The following is an 18,173-nucleotide window of genomic DNA, read 5'->3' on the forward strand; positions in this document are numbered from 1 at the left end:
TCTACAAAGGTATATATTGAGCAGCTTTTAGATCTAAGGCACTGTGAGCTAGCTATTAGATAATCCAGAGGTGAAAAAGCACAAAATTTTCCATCATAAAGTTTGGAATCTAATTTTTTACAAAAAGATAAAGAAAAAACAAAACAATAACAGCAGGCTAACCATCATTGGTGTTGTTTTTTAAAACACGAGTCATATATAAGCATATATAAGATTACTTCCAGAAAGAGAGATCATAGAAAGACTTCCGAATTCCCTCATTAGCAGAGACATGGAAGATGAATAAGATCTATAAATCTATAGTTTAGCATCTGGGGTGAAGCATTCTAAGTACAACATACAATACATATTGTGAGGATGTCTTCCAGGTGAAGAAAGTGAATCTAGGCTAGAGAAGACCTTGAATGCCAATGTAAGAAGTATGAAATGTATTTGTTTCCAGTAAAAACACATTGAAGGCTGTTGAATAGAAGATGGAGAGGATGAGAATTATATTTTAGGAAAATGAATGGAAGAGTAGAATCTTGAACACAGCATAATGAAAAAACCACCCATTGGCTAATGTCTTTGTACCTTTGAGAAGCAAGTTGAACCTAATCATCATCATCATCATCATCATCATCCAGTCAGGGAACAGGATGGAAAAGGAGGAGAGAAAAGCAAAAGAAATTAATAAATCCTCACACATTCACAATTCAGTGTCCCAACTAGGATATCATAAATCTTCCAACTTACCAACCAAGCATGAAAAAAAGTTATGTCAATATTTTCATGTTAGTAAAGGGTGTCTCTTCCTGGGACGCCTGGGTGGCTCAGTCATTGAGTGTCTGCCTTTGGTTCAGGTCATGATCTTGGGGTCCTGGGACTGAGCCCCGCATCAGGCTACCTGCTCAGCAGAAAGCCTGCTTCTCCTTCTCCCACTCCCCCTGCTTATGTTCCTTCTCTCGCTGTCTCTCCATCTGTCAAATAAATAAATAAAATCTTAAAAAAAAAAAAAAAAAGAGGTGTCTCTTCCTTATTTAGACTATTTGGCAACCATTAGATTCTGACATGAACAAGGGGTGTCCATACAGTTGTAGCTGCTCTATTAGTCATGGAGAAGCTAAGAACAAGCAAAGTAGGTAAAGACAAATCTCTAGGAAAAACATAATAATTAGCTAACCAAAAAACCCAAATTAGAATTCTCCATTACTTTCTCTCTAGAGGTAATTACTAAACTTTGAATGTCACAGATAACATTGAGATTCTAATGCAATCTAGAAAAAAGTATACACTCAAAATTGTTAGGGAGAAATGCAGTCTCCCATGAATGTTTAGCATCCATGCTTAGCATGAATGATTACCATCTTCATGTCCACTGACCCAAGATTATCTATTGTAAAAAACATATGTTGAATTCTATGAAGATTAATTGAACCACTTTCCAGTTGTGAAATACATTAATCCCTCTAATAGGTAAATATGGCTTTATACTTAAAATATGTAGTGCAGCACATGAATGAAAATGATCAAAATAAACATCATGTTTTATAGAACCCATATGCTTCTCTAAATCACTGTATCTCTCTTTGTAGAGCACTGAAGAGAAAGAATGTCCAAATTAATGGACATATAACGATTGGAATATAGATAACTTTAAAGGAAAATATAAAAACCCTTATACTTCTTCTATATCAAGCTTACCAAGTCTAACTTCATATGACTGACTTGTGTGCAAGTAGTCATTAAGAAATTGGAGACACAGACTTTATTTCAGAAATAAATTTTCTTTTATAATTTTGTCTGCCTGTTTCTAATACTGTTCTACTGATTGTAGCCACCTTAAATAATAAATATGCAGATTATTTAAGCAAAAAAATGGAGCCAGTTACCAATAATTTAGGCACCTTAAGCAAAGGTAATTCCTTAGGTCTAAAAATTTATGCTTAAGCACCTGTGCTTAGGATTTAAATTATAGGAGCTTGAATTCTAGCACCATCACTTCCTAGCCATGGACTCTGGACAAGCTTCTTAACCTATCACTAGGAGGTCTGCCTCCCCTCTCAGACTTCATCCCTAAATGAATAATCATCCATGAACTCACAAAAAATAATATAATTATTACATCAACATTTATAGCAATTACGGCCCTACTAAACCTATACTTTTACACACGACTAACATACGCAAGAGCGCTAACCATGTTCCCCTCAACAAATAACATAAAAATAAAATCACAATTTGAAAACACAAAAAACATAATTCTTTTATTCCCACTCATTTCTTCATTTTAAAATGGAGGATAATAACAGTACCTTCTTCATAAGGTTGTTAAGAATTAAGGGAATTAATATATCTGCCATGAAGGAAACACTATATAAGTATTTGTTGTCATTGTTGCGATTATTGTGATTGTTGTGTGCTAGGAAAAGCCAAGTCTGGTACAAAAAAATACTTGATATCCAAATAATATAGCTTTGTTGTTCTTATGACCACCATCTATAGGGTGGAACTATGTTAAGAAGCCTCAAGGTCAATGGCTGTGTCCAGTTATTTCCCGTGGCTTTACTTCTTGGATAAGAACAAAGAAAAATGAAAACAATATCACTTCAGATGACACTTGAGAATTTTTAGAAATTTTTATACACAGTTTCAGACCTGGCTGTGGGAGATCTTGATTTTCTTTTGGGGAAGAGGTGGTCCTTCTCTCTTCCAGGAAATATATATTCAAAAAAAATTTTAAAGAAGTGATAGTTGCTGAACTTTCAAAGACAAGGTAATAAATTTATCTGAAATTTATAAATGTTATAGAAATAACCCTTAAAACCTCAGACCATATAGATAGTATATAATTTATTCAAATCATAATAACCATTCTGTCCAAAATGAAACCTACACTTACTTAATGAGAAGCTTAGGATTTCTTACAGTAGCTGAAAAAAAAAACAAAGGAATACTGGATCATGATAAAGAAATGCTCCCCAAATTTTCCTCCAATCTCTCTGCCAAGAATTATGAACCTAGTAAAGAAAAAAAAAAATCTATCAGTTGAAAAGTTGATTTGCAAATGGTAAAAGGAAAAAACACAGAAGAATGAAATAGTCAGGCAGTTTCATATGATTGCTCAAGCCTAAATAAAGTGCATGGTGATTCAGGCAATACAGACCACTGATATTTAACTCTTCTTCAATCTCAACTAATATATCATTAATTCATATAAATTCCAATTCTGAAAACTGAGGAAACTGAGGCCATGTTTCCCTCTCCATTCCTACTGGCATTCAATCTACCACCACCTGGATTTCTACAATAGCCTCCTGACTGTTTTCTTTGGTTCCACTCTTCCTCTATACATGTCATATTGTAGCCATAGAGGATTTTTACCATAAAATCAGGCCATGTCATTAATTGAAGCCCTGCAGTGTCTTTCTAAGCATATAGAGCAAACTGCAAACCACTTAGCTGGAAGTGTTTCACTCTGACACTCTTTGGCTTCTACTGGCTGTGGCCCCTGGAAAGCCCAGACATGACAGGGGTAGGACAGAAAACAGGTAAAGGTCTTTATTCTATTATCTCACTCCCTAGGAGGTCAAACTTGGCTGTCTATGTTCTCCCATAAAGAGCACTGCCCTTAACAAAGAGGCCATATTTACAAACCCTCTCTCTTTTTGAGTTCCATACTGCTTCCTCCTCTCTTTACACAGTAACAGCAAGGGGCTGGTACTATTTCTGGATTACCACATTTCCCTTGTGGTTTTCCTCACACAAACATCTGTAAACAGCCTGTATAAAAACACTTCTCTAAATACTATGCAATTTGCAATATGCAATCTGTTTTCTGTTGATACACTGGCTGACACAACAAAATAGTGTTAGCAGATAGTTACTAGATAGTTTCAATCACACAGCCCCACATTTTTCAAATTAGAAATTATTGGGCATATGAACACTAGGACATCGACCCAGAGACTTAATACTGAACCTATCTCATCAAATATAACATATCTAATTGTTTTCACCCATTTTTAGCAATGAAGAGTAAGCAGCAGAATTTCAAAGCAAGCAGGCACCATAATAAGTATCTAAAAATATAAACAATTAGGGTAGCTAACTATACTGAGCATTTATTTTGTCAGGCACAGTAATAAGAAACTAAAAACTACAAGCTGATGACCCACTATATATACTTACAGATAATTAGGATAGACTATTGCCACTGAGGAAAGTTTCATTTGGATCCAGTAATCTCTGATATTTATAATTTACGTCCTTCTATTTGTGAGCATTTAGATTAATGATACTGGAAAAGTGTATGCTCTATAATGGTTGCTTTACAATTTGCTTAGTCTTAATTGTTTACCTACAAGTCCAGTAAGGGGAAAAAAAATCTCTATGATTTACCCAACAACAGAAATGCCATTATTTTTAAAACAAGTTTATTATGAATATTCTTAAATATTATTTATAAGAACAAGAATTATAAATGGAAAAAAAGAACCTAGGTAGTTATTGTATAATGTTTCAGGTTTATTAAATCTATTTGAATCCCTTTACAAATTAAAATGCGATATAATAACCTATCACTTGAAATTTCATGTAAATGTCCTTAGGGAATGATGATCCTAGTTCTCACTCTTTAGAGTAGAACAACTTTAACTCTTCCCTGTAACAATTACATTTCTTATAAACTCAATGAAAGTATTTCCACAAGGATTTGTGACTCTGCAGATTCCCAATAAAAGATAGATATAGATATATGTGTGTGTGTGTGTGTGTGTGTGTGTACTGATAATAATAATTATAAATTCATTAATATGCCATACCTGACAGTTTAAGGTATTATAATGGTAATCTCTTGTGAAAATACCACATAGAGCTCTGCCACAAGGTTAACTTTTTGGTAAAATGATTCTCAACAGTGCTGCTACTTGACCAAGGGTCTGACCAACAAGAAAAAAGACCCATTAGTCACTTAAGAGAGAACAGACATAAAAACCTCAAACAACAATAGACTTTGTCTGCCAGTGTATTGTTCGATGAGTCTCAAAAGCTTAGTCCCTTTCTTGTCCCTCAGTATTAAATAGCTATATTTGAGTTACTTGACTAAACAAATAAGCTTAAGTGATAACACTCAGTGAACAGTAAAATGGAGATAAACAAGGCTTTATCCAAAGGAAAATCCAGGAAAAGATCCCCATACATCAGGAAAACCTTCCCACAAGATCAAGCATAAAAAGGTGTGAGTCAGTAAAGGCAGATGCTTCTGAATCTAAGCATAAAGCCTAATCTGAGAGGAGACATCAAGATCTGAAGACCTTTCTCTTGCCCCTAGTTCTAAGGAAAGTGATATTACAGCCTTTGAAACTGAAAAAAGAAAATGCAACTTAAAAAATAAAGTGACCTAAATCTACCACATGACCATATGAATTATTTTTAAAGGAGAGATTGAGGAATGAAAGAAAATTCAAGTCACTTCAGTGCTACTTTTATTAGTGTAACATACACAACTATCCCTTCATTGCTCTCCTTCAGTACTTTCTCCATGCAGTAGTAGGAAGCACAGGCTCTGCGTAAAGACCTTGAGCAACAATCACTGCTGCTCATTCATAATTACCCACAACATCAGGGAGCTCACTGCAGGATTCAGAGCACCATCTTTTGTCAAGAACGTGAAGAGAATTTTACCAAAACAAAGAGGATATCATTTGTATTCTTCTCTTCTTCACCTAGATTATGCTATATCCAGAACTTTGAATCTCTGAAGATTAGGTGTGGTAAACATTCAGAGAAATGATTGAGGAGAATGCCTGATTCCTGAAGTCATCACTTCAGAAAAGAAAGTTTGTTTTACATTTTGGCCTGGAGGGAGGGTTTTCTTTCTGAAAAATGGAAAGTGAGGCTGTGTGAATCATCCTTTTTAGTTTTCTAATTATTTGGTATTTCATAAGTACAGAAAAAGTTTTGCAAAATTGAATTCCAATTAGTAAGGCCATGTTAGTCTAGCTTCACATATAGATAGATATCAGTATATCTTTTCCTGATGATGGAAATAAAAAGGCCAAGAAGGAAAAAAGTCAGTGATTCATCATTCTCTAGTTACACTCTTTGGACACAGAAGAAAACCATCTTCTACCTTTGAGGACATGTGAGAATGTTTCACCAGACATTCATCACTAGGACCCATGCTTATACCATATCAAAATGATGATGACTTGTCAAAGAATCTTAATACTATCTGATTGCTGTATGATACGCAGAAGATGGGAAAACATACCTACCCATCCACCCTCTTTGCTCAGTCCCCTTCCAGAGACATGCTAGAGTGAACTGATTAGAAAAATTATAATGTATGTAGGAATAATGAAGAATGTGTGAGTGTCTTGTGATCCATAGTGAAATGAGGAACTGTTCCTCCTGCTTTAGGAAAAACAGAAAAGTAGTTTCTGACCTCCTACATGGATACATTTTATTCTCATTTGCTAATCAATATTTTTCAATTTTAAATAAATGTGTTTAAGAACAACTAAGATAGTGGGAGTCCAACATACAACTGTCTATGGAGCCTTCACATCTTTCTCTTCAGTTTAAATGTTTTAGCCATTTTCCCACAACTCTTCTATGTAAATTCATGACAAAATTGATCACTTTAGAAAAAGTTAACTTTCTAAAAAATGCCTAAATTGGATGATGATAGTTTGTATCACTAGCAATCAAAAAGCAAAGAATGCACAATCAGAATTATCTTTCTTATCCATTCATAGACAATATTTTTGGAACCTAGATATGAACTCCCAGTTTAGACCACCCAATTTGCCTGTACATATGTACACCTACATAAAAGTTTTTCTGTTATTATCGGCAATATTTGGAAGCTCCTCTAGGCTGATGCAACTCAAAGATGTCTATGTGACTCAATCAAAGAAACCAGAGGTGGGTTTTTTTTCCCCTTAAAGCCTTTACTTTGAGACATGATGGAAAAATCTTACATGCACACATAGAAAAGTAAGACATGATCACAGTTAAAAGTGAAGACAATGTAGGAGCACCTGGTGGCTCAGTCAGTTCAGTGGCCAACTCTTTATTTGGCTCAGTCATGATCTCAGGATCCTGGAATCAAGCCCCACGTCAGGCTCCATAATGAGCAGGGAGTCTGCTTGGGGATTCTCTCTCTCTAACCCTCTCCCTCTGCTCCTCCCCCCACTCATGTGTGATGAAGACAATCTAACCAGAAAGCTTTAATGCCTGTAAGATAATGTTAAAGCTTAAGTTCTGAGTATGACGTGCTATGAGAATGAAAGGAATAGTAATTAGTATTCCTTGCCTTCTTCACTCTCTTCTTCAACAGAATCCACACCAACTTCCTCATAGTCCTGCTCAAGGGTAGCCATGTCCACCCAGTTCTCAGAAAACAGTTCCTCCATGCCCTCACCCACATACAAGTGAACAAGGGCATATCTGGCATATGCAGGTCAAAGTTATGAGCCAGGACAGCCCAGGTCCCAGCAATGGTGGAGGTGGTGCTCAGCATGCACCCAGCTCACTGTACTTTGGCCAGGTCTCCACCAGATACCATAGTGTGAGGCTGAAAATTAATGCCAACTTCGAAGCTAGTGGGGTACCAGTCCATAAACTGGATGCTGCACTTGGTTTTGATGGTAGCAGTGGTGGCACTAACATCTTTGAGAACCATATCACCACAATACAACAGGCAGTAAGCCATGTATTTACCATGGCAAGAGTCACATTTCACCATCTGGTTGGCTGGTTCAAAGCATGCATTGGTGATCTCTGTTACAAAAAGCTGTTCATGGTAGGCTTTCTCAGCAGAGATGATGGGCATATGTGAGCAGAGGGAAGTGAATGTGGGGATAGGATACCAGGTTGATCTGGAATTTTGTCAGGGCGCCACCAAATCTGAGGGAGGCAGTAATGGTTTATATATTAGATGAAAATTCATGGGCACCTGGGTGGCTCAGTTAGTTAAGCATCAGCCGTCAGCTCAGGCCATGATCCCAGGGTCTTAGGATCAAGCCCCACATCGGACTCCCTGATCAGTGGAGTCTGCTTCTCCCTCTCCCACTGCCCCTCCCTCCCCAGTTCATGCTCTCTCTCACTCACTTTCTCTCAAGTATATAAACAAAATCTTAAAAAAAAAAAAAAGAAAGAAAGAAAGAAAAAGAAAGGTCATATTCCACAAGCTTGTAATTGACCTTCTTGATGAAACAGTTTCAAATGACATTACACGAAATATAAAATTTTATGTAAATACAACATGTAAAGACACAGTAAAAAGAAGCTGAAAAATCACACTAATTTGAAAACACAATGATTGTTGTCATTACCTGCCACATGTCAGAAATAAAACCCAGGACCTTGGAATCTCGGTTTTTTTCTCTCGTCTCACATCAAGTAATGGCCCATATATCATAGTGTAAACCAAGCTGGTCCAGTATCACTTCAATATTTATTCTTCATCTCTTGTTATCTGCTATTATTTTAACATAGAGTTTTATCTGAAATCATCTTAAACACAAAATGGAAAAAACATTTAATATTTACTGAGCACACCCACACATAACACATTTTTACCATGTTGTCAAATGGTGTAATATTTAAGTAAGATGAGTTTTATCACCTAAACCATCATTTTGGGATAAATAAAAAAGCAGATATTAATGTTAAAAACAAAGTACATCTGGAATTGGAAGCTAGTAGCCTATTAAAGACTATTCTTGGTTCTCACAATTTGTAGATACAGTGCCATAATCGAGTAGAGGATTCAGTCTTATTACTAAGAGGCTTCAAAGTGTCATCTTGAAATCATTTGATATTTAAACTCTGATTCCACAAAGTGTCCATACAAATTTTCTAATTCTAATATGCTTCAAATTTTGGTAAATGGGTTACCAATGAATAGTCTCAAATCTGCTATATTATAAATTAGAATCAGTAAATATGTTCAGTTGCTAACTACATATAAGATACTTCATTAACACCAATTAATTTTTCTACTGTATTAAAATTGATTAAAAATTAAAAGTAATGAGACTTTACATTTACCCTCACGGCTGGATTTAAAGAGTCAAAGCATTAAAACCTAAATTCTTTTTTTTTTTTAAAGATTTTATTTATTTACTTGACAGACAGAGATCACAAGTAGGCAGAGAGAGAGAGGGGGGAAGCAGGCTCCACACCAAGCAGAGAGCCGGATGCGGGGCTCGATCCCAGGACCCCGAGATCACGACCTGAGCCGAAGGCAGAGGCTTTAACCCACTGAGCCACCGAGGCGCCCCTAAAACCTAAATTCTTAAGGCTTTGGCTACAAATTGATTATGTTCCTCTTCTAAAATCTCTGGGTATTTCTCCAGGAGCAAATAGATCCTTTTTATCATTTGAACAGCTAGAGTTAACCTTTTCAAATTTTGTCTTGTTAAAAAAAACAATAAAATTGTCATAAAGAGCATCAGTAATAATTTCTTTATCACTTATGTCAATAATCTAGTCAACCAATCAACTTAATCTGATTAAATTCAATTCTGCTTGCCTTTAGCAGAGGTTTTAGAGCACTAAAAAAAAATAAAATAAAAAAAATAAAAACAAACTTGGAGTGCTTACGTGCCTCAGTCAGTTAAGCATCCAAATCTTGATCTCAGCTCAGGTCTTGATCTGAGGGTGGTGAGTTTGGGTCTACATGGAGCCCACTTTAAAAAAAAAAACAAAAAACTCATGATTAAATAAAATTAATATTCAATCTACCCACACTTCCCCATCATCTTAAATAACTTCGAAATGGCTGTGTAAGTGTACACCAAAAAAAAAAAAAGGAACAAATTTTGTGATTCATAGCAGAAATAAGAGTCACTTGCACTCAGCTCTAAACAGGTTTCTACAGGAAAATAACATAATAACCTGCACATAACATGCATATCTTCTTTTCTACATGCACAGAAAAAAATCTTTTGACTTTAGTTATCTGATCAAAATAGAGCAACATTTTCCAAGGCCTATTCTTGGCCATATACAGTATTTGCTTTTAAGGAACAATCAGCAGAAATTCTGAATCATGGAGGGATAAGATAGAAACTCACCATATCCCAATCATTCTGTACAAACTCTCATGTTCCTATACAGCCTCTTTATTTCTATACAACTACTAAGTATTTAATATAAAGTCAGGGATGTTGTAATGCCCTCTCTCTTCAACAAGTATTCCTGGAATATCTGCTTATGCAGAAGGTGGATGTATGCTTTAAGAAGGTACAAAGGCATTTAACATAGTTCCTATGTCCAGGGACTTTCAGTCTAGTGGGTGAAACAAGGGATTGCTCTTGACCTAGATAATTAAGAAATAAATTTATAATTCAAAGTCCAACAAGGGATAGAGGCAGGAGGGTTCCACAACTGAAGTAGTTGAGAAGCTTTCATGAAAAAAGATGGACCATAAACTGAATTTGGAGGATGGATAGAATTTAGGCAGCTGAAGACAAGGAAAAAGGTATCTATAGAAGAGACTGATAATTGCTACCTCCTTATCTCCATATCCATTAACCCATTCTTCCCTATCACTGCCTATATTAAAGGACAGGGCAATGGGCCCAACAAAAAGCCTGTATTTTCTAACAACCCTGTGGGTATGTATGGCTTTGTAACAAGTTTGGCCATTGAGACATAAGCAGAAATGGGTGGAATTTCTAAGAAAGCTCCTTAAACAGAAAATACAACTGAAATTGTACACATTTGCCTTTCTTTTCCTCTTCTAATTTTATTCTGAAATATGGTCATAATGGCTGGAGCATCAGCAGCCAATGAAATAACCTTAAGAATGAAAATTCATCTATGGATTAGCCTTAAGAATAAAACCACACACCAGCTGTGGTGGAGCATGATAGAGGAGCCTATGTCCCTTGTGACACAAAGAGTGTCCACAGCAGCAATAAACTCCTTATCTCTAGACTTCCTTTTCCTAAGAGAGAAAAAAAAATTCTCTTTTTAAAGCCATTGTCAACTCTCTGTTAGTTACAATCAATGCCAATTCCTTATATAACATTATGGATAAGTAAAAGTACATAGGGTAAGGCTTGGAGACGGACATTAGCATGGTACACGTGGACTGAGGGACCAGCTTTGCTGGATAACAAAATGATGAGCTTCAAGGGTGAATACTGTGAAGAGTCATGTGGCCCTACATACATCCTTGAAAAAGTAGGTACTACTCAAGTAGGTACTACTCAAGACAGGATGATTAAGTAGAATTACTTGAAAAAGAATTGTCAGTTTGGAAATGAAATGACATGTGGTAACTTCAACTACTATCAAAATTACCTCTCTATTCAGTCCCATTTTTCTCTAAATTTTCCCTTAGCTGTCACTTTCACATTTCAATCTTCAGGAAAATAAAGAATAAAAGCACAGGCTATCTGAGTCACATGAGTAAATAATACCTGAAAATAGTATGCATACACTTCTCATATATATTTCACAAAAAATGGCTCTACTACCTGTTGGACACATTGATAAAATAGATCATGGGGAATCACAGAAACTTTAGGGAGCATGTAGAAGCAGGCAGGACCCATTTCTGCTCAACTCTCTCTGCTAGACCATAGTTTGTAAATGTTTGTTAATAGACATCTACTGTCCAGTAGCTACAGCTCTCAAAGGGTTCTGAAAACCATTCCCTTTCCCTATTCCTATCAAGAACTATAAAAGGGCTGAGATTTCCACCTATCTGCAATCTACTCTGACTTAGTCTCATGGATGCTGGAAAAAAGACATGAGATGCTCAGGTCAGAAACAAATAACTTTATTATTCACACTATAACCAGCACAGCATAAACACTGTGTGTGTTAATTCCCTGAGTCTATGTTCCACAAGGGAGACACAGGGCCCATGTACAAGCTATATTCATAGAGTGGGTTTATGTCACAACTAAGAAAGGTACTTAAAAAAAAGCTTTAAAAAAACTCAAGTCTTTTTTTTTTTTTTTAAGATTTTATTTATTTATTTGTCAGAGAGAGAGAGGGAGAGAGAGCGAGCACAGGCAGACAGAATGGCAGGCAGAGGCAGAGGAAGAAGCAGGCTCCCTGACGAGCAAGGAGCCCGATGTGGGACTCGATCCCAGGACGCTGGGATCATGACCTGAGCCGAAGGCAGCTGCTTAACCAACTGAGCCACCCAGGCATCCCAAAAAAAACTCAAGTCTTTTATAATGGGCTGCAAGAAAACCTACACCTTTGCCCTGGAGGAAGACATTATTTTTATTACACTGGAGACTAAACAAACCTGGTCTTTAGAAGACAAAATTTCTATTTCCCAAGTCTGTTCACTATACAAGATCCTTAAAATCATAATCTAAAACAAAAGCTGTCAGTGCTTTTGCTCTCGGGGCATGCAGAACAATAAGAGACATATGGAGAATCACTTCTCAACAGCAAATTTCACATCTCCCAGGTAGTGATGGCTTCTGTTCATTGATGCACCCTGTTGCCATTGCTGTGCCTCATCTGCTTTGATGGTCCCCTGAATGCTGTCCACAACTTTGGAAAGAGTCCTTTTTTCACACTTTCTTCAATTTCTTTTTGAATGTGCCATTTTTCCCCATTGAGATCCCCTCTCTTAACCTCTGTGTAATGCTATTATCCATCTGCAAAACAGGGACAATAATATCTTAGAGGTTAGTACTTTGAATAAAATGAGATAATATATGTAGTTTTAGCATAATCTTGCATTCCATAAATATACTAGAGTCATTTTTAAAAATTTTTTCCCTTTGAGTCAGACTTTGCATTTTGTTTTGTGATTTTATCTTTTTTAAATTTTAAATCCAATATAATTAACATACAGTGTTATATTATTTTCAGGTGTACAATATACTGATTCAACAAGTCTCCATATTAGTCAGTACTCATTGCAATAAGTGCACTCTTATTTCCTATACCTATTTCTCCCACCCACCTACCTACTTTCCCTCTGGTAACCATCAGTGTGTTCTCTGTATTTCAGAGTCTGTTTTCCAGTTTGTTTTTTCTTTGTCCATTTGTTTTGTTTTAAATTCTACATATGAGGTGGAATCACATGGTATTTGTCTTTCACTGTTTCACTTAACATTATCTCTACATCCATGTTGTTACAAATGGTTAAGATCTCTTTCTTTTTTATAGCTGAGTAATATTCCTTTGTATATATACTACATCTTCTTTATCCTTTCATCTATTGATGGACATGGGTTGCTTCCATAATTTGGCTATTATAAATAATGCTGAAGTAAACATAGTGTGCACAAATCTTTTCAAATTTATGTTTTTTGTTTTCTTTGAGTAAAAACCCACTAGTGGGATATAATTCTAATTTTAATTTTTTGAGAAATCTCTATACTGTTTTCCAGTGGCTGCACCAATTCACACTCCCACCAAGAGTGCATGACTGTTCCCTTTTCTCCACATCCTCACCAACACTTGTTTCTTGTGTTTTTGATTTTAGCTATTCTGACAGGTGTGAGGTGATATCTCATTGCGGTTTTGATTTGTATTTTCTCTGACAATGAGTGATGGTGAGCATCTTTTCATGTGTCTGTTGGTCTTCTGTATGTCTTCTTTGGAAAAATGTCTAGTCGTGTCTTCTGCCCATTTTTCAATTGGATTATTTGGGATTTGTGAGTGTTGATTTTTAGAAGTTCCTTATGTATTTTGGATACTAACTCTTTATCAGATATGCCATTTGAAAATAATTCTCCAATTCAGTAACTTATCTTTTAGTTTTGTTGATTATTTCCTTTTCTATGCAGAAACTTTTTATTTTGATGAAGTCACAATGGTTTTGCTTTTGTTTCCCCTGCCTCAGGAGACATATCTAGGAAAAAAAAAAAACTGCTACAGCCAAAGTCAGAGAAATTACTGCTTATGCTCTCCTCTAGGATTTTTATAGATTCAAATCTTCCATTTAGGTCTTTGAGTTTATTTTTGTGTATGGTATAAAAAAAACTGGTCCTGGGCGCCTGGGTGGCTCAGTGGGTTAAACCTCTGCCTTCGGCTCAGGTCATGATCTCAGGGTCCTGGGATCGAGCCCCGCATCGGGCTCTCTGCTCATCGGGGAGCCTGTTTCCTCCTCTCTCTCTCTCTGCCTGCCTCTCTGCCTGCTTGTGATCTCTGTCAAATAAATAAATAAAATCTTTAAAAAAAAAAAAAAACTGGTCCGTTTTCATTCTTTTGCATGTAGCTATCCAGTTTTCCCAACACCATTGTTAAAGACACTGTCTTCTTCCCATTGCATAGTCATTCCTTTTTTGTCAAAGATTAACTGACCATATAATCATGGAATTGTTTCTGGGCTCTCTATTTTGTTCCATTACTCTGTGTCTATTTTTGTGCCAGTACCACACTGTTTTGATTACTACAACTTTGTAGTATAATTCGATATATGAGATTGGGATACCTCCAGTTTTGTTCATTTACAAGGCTGCTTTGACTATTTGGGGGTCTTTTGTGGTTCCATGCAAATTTGAGGATTGTTTGTTCCAGCTCTGTGAAAAATGCTGTTGGTATTTTGATAAAGATTGCATTAAATCTATAGAGTACTTTGGGTAGTAGCGATATTTTAACAATATTTGTACTCCCAATCCAGGAGCATGGATTATCTTTCCATTTGCTGTTTTATAGTTTTCACATGTTAAGTCCCTTCATCTCCTTGATTAAGTTTATTCCTAGGTATTTTATTATTTTGGGTGCAACTGTAAATGGGACTGTTTTCCTGATTTCTCTTTCTGCTACTTCATTAATAGTGTATAGAAGTGTAACAGATTTCTGTACATTGATTTTGAATCCTGTGACCTTACTGAATTCATTCATCAGTTCTAGTATTTTTTTGGTAGAGTCATTAGGGTTTTCTATATATAGATCATATCATCTGCAAATAGTGAAAGTTTTACTTCTTCCTTACCAATTTGGATGCATTTTTTAAAGATTTATTTATTTGACAGAGAGAGAGAGAGAGAGCTTAAGCAGGGGGAGTGGCAGGCAGAGGGAGAGGGAGAAGGAGGCTCCTTGCTGAGCAAGAAGCCTGATACAGGCTTTCATTCCAGGACCCTGGGATCACGACCTGAGCTGAAGGCAGATGCTTAACCTACTGAGCCACCTAGGTGGCTACAATTCCAGTACTATGTTGAATAAAAGAGGTGAGAATGGACATCCTTGTCTTATTACTGATCTTAGGGGAAAAGTTCTCAGTTTTCCACCATTGAGTATGACGTTTGCTGTGGGTTTTCATATTTGGTCTTGATTATGTGAGGTATATTCCCTCTAAACCTACTTTGTTGAGAGTTTTTATCATGACTGGATGTTGTACTTTGTCAAATGCTTTTTCTCTACCTATTGAAATGATCATGTTGTATTTATCCTTTCTCTTATTGATGTAACATGTTGATTGATTTGTGAATACTGAATACCATTGCATACCTGGAATAAACCCCACCTGTTCACAGTGAATTTTTTTAATGTATTGTTGGATTCAGTTTGCTAATGTTATGTTGAAGATCTTTGCATCTATATTCTTCAGAGATATTGGCCTTTGGTTCCCTTTTTTGGCAGTGTCTTTAACTGTTCTTGGTTTCAAGGTAATGCTGGCTTCATGGAATGAATTTGGAAGCTTTCCTTCCCCTTCTATTTTTTGGAATAGTTTGAGAAGAATAGGTATTAAGTTTTCTTTAAATGTTTGATAGAACTCACTGTCTGGTGACAGTCTCTGATGCCATCTGGTCCTGGACTTTTATTTGTTCTGAGTTTTTTTATTATTGATTCCAATTCATTGATGGTAATTGGTCTGTTCAAATTTTCTATTTCTTCCTGATCAGTTTTGAGAAGTTACATGTTTCTAGGTATTTTTCCATTTCTTCAAGGTTGTCCAATTTGTTAGCATACAATTTTCCATACTGTTCTCTCATATCCTTTGTATTCTTTGTATTTCTGTGGTGTCATTTATTTCTCCTCTTCCTTTTTTTTTTTTTTTAAGATTTTACTTATTTATTTGACAGAAAGGACACAATGAGAGAGGGAACACATGGAGGGGGACTGAGAGGGGGAGAAGCAAGCTTCCTGCTGAGCAGGGAGCCTGATGTGGGGCTCAATCCCAGGACCCTGGGATCGTGTCCTGAGCCAAAGGCAGATGCTTAATGACTGAGCCCCCAGGCACCCTTATTTCTCCTCTTTCATTTGTGATTTTGTATTTGAGTCCTTTCCCTCTTCCTCTCTCTTATGAATATGGCTAAAGGTTTATCATTTTTTTAAATCTTTTCAGAGAAACAGTTCCTGTTTCCTTGATTTGTTATAGTGTTTTTTTTAATTTCTCTTTTATTTCTGCTCTAATCTTATTTCCTTCCTTCTACTAGTTTGTTCTTTACTTTTCTTTTTCTAGCTCCTTTAGGTGTAAGGTTAGGTTGGCTTACTAAAGTTTTTTTGCTTTTTTCTTTTAAAGATTTTATTTATTTATTGGACAGAGAGAGATCACAGGAGAAGGCAGAAAGTCAGGCAGAGTGGGAAAGCAGGCTCCCCACTGAGCAGAGAGCCTGATGTGGGGCTCCATCCCAGGACCCTGAGATCATGACCCGAGCCGAAGGCAGAGACTTTAACCCACTGAGTATCCAGGTGCCCCAAGATTATTTTGCTTCTTAAGGTAAACTTGTATTGGTATAAACTTCCCTCTCAGAAGCACTTTTGCTGTATCCCAAAGATTTTGATCCATTGTGTTCTCATTTTCACTTGTCTTCACATATTTTTTTTAAATTTCCTGTTTGCTTTCTTGGTTAGCCCTTTCATTGTTTAGTAGCATGTTATGTAACCTCCATGTGTTTGTGTTCTTTCCAAACTTTTTCCTGTGATTGATTTATATTTTCATAGCATTGTGATCAGAAAAAAATGCATGGTATGACATTGATCTTTTTGAATTTGTTGAGACTTGCTTTGTGTCCTAATATGTGATCACTTTTGGAGAACGTTCCATGTGTACTTAAGAAGAATGCGTTTTTCTGCTGTTTTAGGATGGAATGTTCCAAACAAATCTGTTAGATCCATGTGGTCACAAGTGTCACTCAAGGCTACTGTTTCCTCATTGATTACCTGTTCAGATGATCTGTCCATTGATGTAAGTAGGATGTTAAAAGTCCGCTTCTGTTCTTGAAATTCTTTCAATTACTTCGTTATCAGCTTATGTTTTTAGGTGTTCCCATGGTGGGTGCATAAATACTTACAATCATTATATCTCCTTGTTAGAGAAGTCCCTTTATGATTGTGTTTTAAAGTCTATTTTGTCTGATATAAGTATTGCTACTTTCCACTTTCTATGCAATTCCATTTGCATAATAAATGCTTTCCCATCCCTTCACTTTCAATCTGCATGTGTCTTTAAGTCTAAAATGATTCTCTTGTAGGCAGCACATAGTTGAGTCTTGCTTTTTTCCATTCCATCATCCTATGTCTCCTGATTTGAGTGTTTAATCTATTTACATTCAAAGTAATTATTGATGTGTACTTTTTTTTTTCTTAAAGATTTTATTTATTTATTTGAGAGAGAGGCAGTGAGAGAGAGCATGAGCAAGGAGAAGGTCAGAGGGAGAAGCAGACTCCCTGTGGAGCTGGGAGCCCGATGCAGGACTCAATCCCGGGACTCCGGGATCATGACCTGAGCCGAAAGCAGTCATCCAACCAACTGAGCCACCCAGGCATCCCTACTGATATGTACTTCTTGCCACAAAGTGTTTTGAGCCCTTCATTCCCTGGTGATAGAGACTCAACACCAACAATCTCTAAGCAGACATCAGACAAAGAAGTGGGATAAAATTTTCTATTTAAAAAATAGAAATCCCTCACTAGATGTGGAATTTAAGAAATAAAACAAATAAGCAAAGGGGAAAAAAGAGAAAGAGACAAATCAAGAAACAGACTCAACTACAGAGAACAAACTGATGGTTACTAGAAGGGAAGTGGGTGGGGGATGGGTTAAATAGGTGATAGGTATTAAGATGTGCACTTGAGATGAGCACCAGCTGATGTACGGAATGTTGAATCACTATATTGTACACCTGGAACTGATACTGCATTGTAAGTTAACTAATTGGAATTTAAATACTTAAAAATACTCAACATTCCAAAACAGAAGAGAGAAAGAAGAGAAAGGAAAGGAAAAGACAAGACAAGACAAGACAAGA

At 36.4% G+C, this 18,173-nt stretch overlaps 1 pseudogene; it reads right to left on the minus strand.

The window, feature by feature from the left end:
* Positions 1-7,286: 7,286 nt before the first annotated feature.
* The window catches only part of LOC111152973, a 69,608-nt pseudogene continuing 58,721 nt past the window's right edge, over positions 7,287-18,173 (minus strand).

The sequence above is a fragment of the Enhydra lutris genome, unplaced genomic scaffold (assembly GCF_002288905.1).
Source record: "Enhydra lutris kenyoni isolate GAN:26980312 unplaced genomic scaffold, ASM228890v2 scaffoldscaffold3, whole genome shotgun sequence".
In the NCBI taxonomy this organism is placed as follows: Eukaryota; Metazoa; Chordata; class Mammalia; order Carnivora; family Mustelidae; genus Enhydra; species Enhydra lutris.